The following is a 7,759-nucleotide window of genomic DNA, read 5'->3' as shown; positions in this document are numbered from 1 at the left end:
GGGCACGCGCCAGGCGCCAGCACCCGCTCAGCGGCCGGTGTTCGCACAATAACAAACCCCGTAGGCCGCGCGTCCGGGAGGACAGGGCGCGCGGCCGAAGAGCAATTCGAGTGGCCCGTCTGCACGAAGTAGTGGCGACTCAGAATCCTGCCAGCTGAGGAGAATTGGGGTCCTTGGTGTGAGCAGTTGGCAGTGGGGTTCCGGATCCCGCGCAGATGCAACTGGCCTTATGTGCCCTTGCTTGGATTGCCACCTGTGAGGGCGAGGAAAGGGAGGCCGAGTGGAGACATCGACATCGTCGCACCTCCACACACACCCCTTCCGCATGGTGCAGGAGAAGCCTCTAGGATCTCATATCCCTTCCATTCCTGTTGTGAGTCAGGCTGAAGAATCCCCCGTTCGGGGTGACATAATCACACACTTGCAAGCAAGTGACTAAAACGAGCGTCAATGAAAACACAAGACAGTGGAGATAGTGGGGAGGGGTTACTTCTGACAATGTCACAAGCAATCTGAGACGCCCCCTCCCTCCCCATAGCACTGAGTAGGAATGGTTTAAGAAGGGGCGAGCAAAGATCCCAGGAGTTCTACAGGTTCCCTCTGGGATGAAGTACAGGTCAGGTAGTGGCAGCCTGTATGGCCCAGGGCGGGTGGTTTGTGTAAAGGACCCATTAAAGGCTGCTGGAGAGCCAGGCCTCCCAGCAGGCTAATGGGACCCCAATCTTGGATCTCTCTTGGGAGTAGAAACAACAGATGTTGGGACAGCAGAGCATCGTCTTGGAAGGGAGGAGCTACAGGGTGGAGTGTCTTCAGATGAGACCAACTGGTGTTGAGAAGCAGGGTCTTCTGGGAATGATGTGAGTCCTAGGGGGGCAATAAGAAAGGGAAGTAAGCTGGATCCTATCTGGTGTGTGTGTGTGTGTGTGTGTGTGTGTGTGTGTGTGTGTGTGTGTGTATACGCGCGCGGGTGTGCATGCACACATGAGGGTGAGAGGCTGATATTAGAATCCTCTTCTACCACTTTAAGAAAACATTATTTATTTATTTTTTTGTGAGTACAGTGTAGCTGTCTTCAGACACACCAGAAGAGGGCAGCAGATCTCATTACAGATGGCTGTGAGCCACTATGTGGTTGCTGGGATTTGAACTCAGAACCTCTGGAAGAGCAGTCAATGCTCTTAAACACTGAGCCATCTCTCCAGCCCTCTTCTACCATTCTTTACCCCGATTTTTCTTCTCTTTTTTTCTTTTTTGGGACATTTATATTAGACTGGCCAACTGGTCCTCAGGATCCCAATGTCCTGCCCCTCAGTCCTCAGGCAGGCACTTTACCCACAGAACTATCCCCTAGCCTCTCACCCCATGCCCCCACCCCACCCCCATTTTCTTTTTCTCTTTCTTTTTTCTTTTCTTTTTTCCCCCTATTGTGTGTGTTCTCTCATTGGTTTGGAACTGACCGTGTAGGCTGAGCTGGCTGGTTACTGAGCCCCAAGGATATACCTGTGCTGACCCTCCCAATACTGATGTTACAGCCACATGCCACAGAGTTCAGTTTTAATTTTTTTTTTAATTTTTAAATGGACTTTGGGGACAGAACTCAGGACCCTGTGCTTGCAAGAAAAACACTTTGCCAATGGATCTCTCTCCAAGGCCCTGGCTGTCTTTAACAGGGTGAGTCGTTCTTACAGTAGGGGCCTTGAGTCCAGCTAGCCATAGTCAGGATTGGGACAAGCACGTGTGTGGCTGGAACTAGAGTGTCACCGTCTTGCCTGGATATGGATGGTGGAGCGGCATGGGGCAGACATGAGCAACCAGACTGTGTCCTTCCGACTTCTCTATTGTCCTTGGACAGGTGTCCAATGGAGTGGGGATGTGGTAGCATGGGTCCTTGGATAGAGGTGCTGTGTGGGTTAACATGGGTCCTTGGAGAGAGGGTGCTGTGTGGGGTAGCATGGGTCCTTGGGTAGAAGGTGCTGTGTGGGGTAGCATGGGTCCTTGGGTAGAGGGTGCTGTGTGGGGTAGCATGGGTTCTTGGGTAGAGGGTGCTGTGTGGGGTAGCATGGGTCCTTGGAGAGAGGGTGCTGGGTGGCAATTGTGGAGGACAAAAAGCCTCCGCACACACAAGTAACCTCTGGAGAAACCAGGAAAAATTAAACACCCAGCTCACCACTCAGTGGAATGAGGTACACAGCTGCTCTTCCTAACCATTTGACAGCCTGGTAGTCCTCATCAGACAGGCTCTGTCTGCATCTCCCAGAATTGACTCATCTCAGACCCTTTCCCCTTACAACCACACTTTTAGGCCACAGAACACATTATTATGAGTGATGTCACTTGTGTTTTACAATAACCTAAATGGCTTCTGTGTTATCTTAGGACCAGATCAATCCTGACACCCACTGGGTTATGTTTATCTCAGTCAGGCTCCCTAGACCCTAGGTCTTGGGCACTAAGCCTGAGTCAACAGTACCCATTCTTTTTTTCTTATTTATTTATTTATTTATTTGTTTGTTTGTTTGTTTGTTTGTTTGTTTAATGTATATGAGTACACTGTCGTCAGACACACCAGAAGAGGGCATCGGATGCCTTTACGGATGGTTGTGAGCCACGGTGTAGTTGCTGGGAATTGAACTCAGGACCCCTGGAAGAGCAGTCAGTTCTCTTAACCACTGAGCCATCTCTGCAGTCCCAACAGTACCCATTCTTGTGAAAGAAGCGAGATGTACATTGTAAAGAATCTCTGCGTGAGCATGTCTTAGATTGTTGTGCACGTGGGACTGAACTAATTGCTATCTGAATACTCCCCTCCCCCCCAAAAAAAGTGTGCTGTGCTTAAATATGCCTAAAGTAAAATGCCTAAAGCAGAAGCTTCGATCCAGCGCCAATTACAGTCAGATCAGTCTGAGCCGTTTCATTCTTACTCATTCTGATTGGTTTCTCCTGCCTGCTGTAAATCCTACAGGGGAATCACTACATGGGCATATGTGCCTTGTCTGGGGTATATAGGATGAACACACTCAAGTATGAAGGTGAGTGTAAGGAAGGCCTAGGCACACGGTGGCCCTGTTTTTTTTTTGTTTTTTGTTTTTTGTTTTTTGTTTTTTTTGTTTTTTGTTTTTTGTTTTTGTTTTTTGTTTTTTGTTTTTTGTTTTTTTTTGTTTTTTTTTGGTTCTTTTTTTCGGAGCTGGGGACCGAACCCAGGGCCTTGCGCTTTCTAGGCAAGCGCTCTACCACTGAGCTAAATCCCCAACCCCAGCCCTGTTTTTTTGAGAACGTACCCCTGAGGACTCTTAGCATGTTATTGAGCACTCATCTGGGGGGTCCTTCCTGTCTCGTCCCTCCGCCTCTGTCATCCTCCTCAGAGCAGACACCTGTTTCATATCACCAGAAACTTCCTACTTACTGATCTCTCCTGGTCCCCCTGCACCTCTTCTCCTCAGGGACCCCAGGAGTCAGTGGCATGCATTAATGGCCCATCTCTCTCAGGCAGCCATCTCCTCAGCTGTGGTCTGTAAGACCCTTGTTCCTCGGGCTCTATGCCAGGAAAGGTACCACACCCCTCATGTGCAGTGAGCAACTCTCTCACCTGGCACTTCACCCGGCATGGCCTCTTGTCGCCTGCCCCTGAATGAATCTATTTGACTCTCAGACTCTAAATCCTCCCCAGAAACTTTTATTTCCATGTCTTCTCCAAACACCAAGAACCCCTCTTCTCAGCCTGGGCCTACTGGCTCTCGGATGGCACAGTCACTAAGAGCTCTTGGCTGACACACACTTAGAGGGCTGGGTGGGGTTTCCTGGGCACTTAGTGGAGCACAGGGGAGGTTCACACACACACACACACACGTGGTCATGGGGATAGGGAAGCTGGCTTTGAGAGCATCTTCCATGCTGAGAGAACTGTGTCAGACAATGTCCAACTGGCGGCACAGGGGACTTTCGTCTCCTCCACCGAATATGGGGTAGCATGTAGGGCCAGTTCAACCAGGATGCTCTCTTCCTGGGTTAGTCTCCAGAGATTGATATGGGAGCATCTATGAACTTTGTTCCTACGGGCACGTGGAGCGTCTCTCAGTGGAGCACCCCTCAAGTGAAGCACTCTCGCTTGGAGCACCCTCATCTGGAGGCCCCCTCGCTTGAAACTTCTTCACTTGGGTCACCTTTGAACCAAAACAATGAACTGGAGCAGCCCTCACCTGGGGTGTCCACGTCTGGAACACTCTCGGGTGAAGAAGCATCTTCACCTGGAGGACCCCTCGTTCGAAATGTCCTTTACCGGACTGAAACACAACTTAACCGGAGAACCCTTCACCCGGAGCACCCTCAATGGGAGTGCTCATTACCTGCAACACCTTTACCTGGAGCACCCCTCTCTTGAGACACCCCTCATCTAAGCCTATTCTTAGCTTCCTCACCCTTACCTTGTCAGAGCAGAGAGGACTGTCTGCCATGCAGGCCTCTAGGGTCCAACTCTACGGCAATGGGGAAGATGAAGACTAGGGCCGCTAGCACATTTGCCTCAGAAAGAGAGGGCTGAGAGAGCACCGTGGGTCACCGCTAGGCCGGCCGAGTGATAGCTCTATATCCTCTCTAAGTCTTACCAGGGGAGGTCCTCGGGCACGTCCTTGTGAGGCTCTAATGTGGAGAGGTGTGCTCAGGAGACTCATGGCTGGGTCAAGTCTTCCCCAGGTCGTTCCCCTCACTGAACCTCTCCTGGGAAATGTGGATGGGTTGTGAGGAGGAATATCTTGAGTGTTTTAGCACGGTAATAGTGGGGAGCGACCCCTTCAAGCGAGTCATCCTGAGGCCAGATAGGTACTTCGTGCCCCTGATCCTCTCTACCTTCTTTTCTTATCTCTCCCTCCTTACTTACCCTGTGCCCTTTTCCATTCCTCTTCCTACTCCTCCACACTTTCCTTTTCCCCCCACCCCATTCCTGCTGAGAGTCAGAGGCTCAAGAGCACCGGAGAGAAGCAGGTGGGTCTGACCGGCCTGGATGACGGGGTGAGAGCCTTGAGGTTCTCTGTTGGCCTCTGCTCTGGCCTGGCCCCGCCCCCTGTCAAGGCTGAGGATGACTCAGGGCCCAGCTGTCACCTCAGCAGCACGAGTCGCCTAGTGATGGCGGTCTCCCGGCAACGGTCGTCTCCTAGCAATGGGATATTTTCCCCTGGCCCTGGCTGGAGCCGGTGGCTATTTATAGCTCAGCTTCAAATCAATCAGCAGCTGCATTTTGGGCTCCTCAAGAGATGCAAGGTGTTGGGGGGTGGGGTGGGTGGGCTTCTCGGCAAATGAAAAAACACAGAGATAGAAACCTCAACGCCTGACCCCCTGAAGTGCCAGGCTGACGGTGGATGCATCTAGATCCCACGGGGATGGGCGGAAACCTGAGGCTTCTTGGGAGCTGGCAGCCATGATTAGATCCTGGATGAGGTCTCTGTGTTCAAGGGGCTGATGGCTGAATCACTCTGAAACTGCCCAGGTCCAGCTGGGTACAGCAACAGAAGGCAGTGCTCACTGATGTACTTGATTGGTCCCCTGGTACCCGCCCCCATCGTTATAGAAACCGTCTCTCTTATTCCCACCTTGCAGCTCCGTCCAGCAGCATACACACTCAGTCCTCCCTGGAAGGGTCCTGGTGCCACAGGCTCGCTAAGGGACGCAGAAAGATTCTCCAGTCACCTATATCTAGCCCCTATCTGGTTTCAAATGGAATTTGAGATCTGTGAAGGGGAGTCTTGGGCAAGTGGGAAACTTGCCCCTCCTTCTCACAAGATCAAAGAGAAACACAAACTCACCCCCTGCCAATCGTAGGTCAGTAGGGAGCTGACGCTGCCGTCCTTCCCATCTATATGTGTGGTTGTTTGTTCACATCTCCATGGTCCTAATCCCTGTCAACTCTCCTCACTTGTAGCTCTTCCCCAAGTCGCCCATTGGATGGCCTGCGCATCGGGGGAGCCAGCCGCATGCCTCCCATCAGCTCTTGGGCTGAACATTTGGGCTGCTTATCCTCCACTCTGCTCAGGGCCCAGCACACTGCAGACATCATCATCTGCCATCATCGATGTCCTCAACCTGCAAAGACCTGTGTTACAGGGGACAGCATGGCTGGAGATGGGGAACCTGAGTAGTGACAACTGAGGCCTCTGCTGTCCTCACTGCATCCCGTGAGGTGCGGTACAAGGCCCTGGGGAAGACAGTACAGGAAACGGATCTCAGTGCGGTTTCCAGCCTGGACAACCCCTAGGATGGGGAGTCTGGGTTGTCAACCTAACACATGTGGGAAGAGAAAATTCAATTGAGGAATTCTTTCCATCAGATTGTCTTTGAGGCATTTCCCTGACCCTGAGCACATGTCTGTCTGTCTGTCTGTCTGTCTGTCTGTCTGTCTGTCTACTATCATTATAATAATAAAAGAAAGATATTTTACTTCTTTCTTCCTTCCTTCCTTTCTTTCTTTCTTTCTTTCTTTCTTGTTTTTGTCCCCCCCCCCCACTTTGGAACTCAGTTCTGTAAACCAGACTAGCTTTGAACTCTCAGATATCCACCTGCCTCTGCCTCCTGAGTGCTGGGATTAAAGGATGCACCACCACCATCTGACTGAGACCCATTCCTTAAGGTAAGGGCCCCAAATCTTGAGACATTTGAGGAAGCCCCCAAGCTGAGCATAAACAGCTAAGGGTTCTCTGAGATTTGGGGATGCTCTCATTGTTTCCCTCTGGGTAGCTGTAAGCACCTAGGCCAGCTCTGTTGGACCCTGAGGCTAGCCATGGCTTTCTGGGATCTATACTCACGGGCATCCGACTTCTGGTAACTAATGATGGTCAAGGGTCCCTTTCCCTGACCACTGTAAGAAGTGGCATCTGTCTAGATCTTCTCCCATGGTGACAGAACAGAACCACTGTTATGTTGCTGGAAGATGAAGACGGGAAGGGCAAGTCTGATAGAGAGACTTGGGTCAGGTGAGCCCTTCTTTCAGACCAGGCTATCCCTTTGTAACCTCTTAGTAACCGCTAGCAGTTACCTCTTACTGCTAAGACGCATGCCTCATATCACCATTAGAGGGCGCCTGGAGACTACTGTCTGCCTCAGTGGCTTGCTGTGGGGAAACTGCCAGAGAATTAGCAAAGTCTGCACCTCTCAGGCCTGGATAGTAGTGCTCCTGGTTGCTCTAGGTGTCCTGCGTGCTCCCTACAGGCCTTGGCGGCATCTGCTACGCTTGCACTGGGCATTTCATGCCTTTTCTTTTCTCCTTTTCCAGTTTTATTTTATAGTTTTAAAATTATAACCAGAGCAACCCCCCCCCCCAGCACTGATAACACTTATTTAAAAGGGGGTGGGGTAAGAACTGCTCGAGTTTACTATTTTTATTTTTTTCATGCCTTTCCATTAAAAAAATTTTTTTTTGATCTTTTGAGATGGAGTTTCTATATGTAGCCCTGGCTGTCTTGGAACTCACTCTGTAGACCAGGTTGGCCTCAAATTTACAGAGATCTGCCTGCCTCTGCCTGAGTGCTGGGATTAAAAGTGTGCACCACTATTATTTTGTTTGTTTGAGACAGGTTCTCTAAATAGTCCTGGCTGTCCTGGAACTCACTATGTAGTCCAGGCTGGCTTTGAATTCACAGAAATCTGCTTCTCTCTGCCTCCCAAACCCTGGGATTGAAGCCATGTGCCATTATGCTTAAAATTTACTTATTCTGGGGTTGGGGATTTAGCTCAGTGGTAGAGCGCTTGCCTAGGAAGCGCAAGGCCCTGGGTT

At 50.8% G+C, this 7,759-nt stretch overlaps 1 long non-coding RNA gene across 1 annotated transcript; it reads left to right on the top strand.

Annotated features, from left to right (window-relative positions):
• Nucleotides 1–8: 8 nt before the first annotated feature.
• On the top strand, nucleotides 9–6,426 carry LOC148002790 (uncharacterized). Its single transcript, XR_015631488.1, has 4 exons — nucleotides 9–373; nucleotides 745–857; nucleotides 1,595–1,671; nucleotides 5,912–6,426. It is a non-coding gene; the product is annotated as an uncharacterized LOC148002790 (long non-coding RNA).
• The last annotated feature ends 1,333 nt before the right edge of the window (nucleotides 6,427–7,759 follow it).

The sequence above is a fragment of the Rattus norvegicus genome, chromosome 10 (genome assembly GCF_021556685.1).
Source record: "Rattus norvegicus strain SHRSP/BbbUtx chromosome 10, alternate assembly SHRSP_T2T, whole genome shotgun sequence".
Taxonomy (NCBI): Eukaryota; Metazoa; Chordata; class Mammalia; order Rodentia; family Muridae; genus Rattus; species Rattus norvegicus.
The sequence above is the reverse complement of the archived record's forward strand: the minus strand, read 5'-3'. Positions and strand labels throughout refer to the sequence as shown.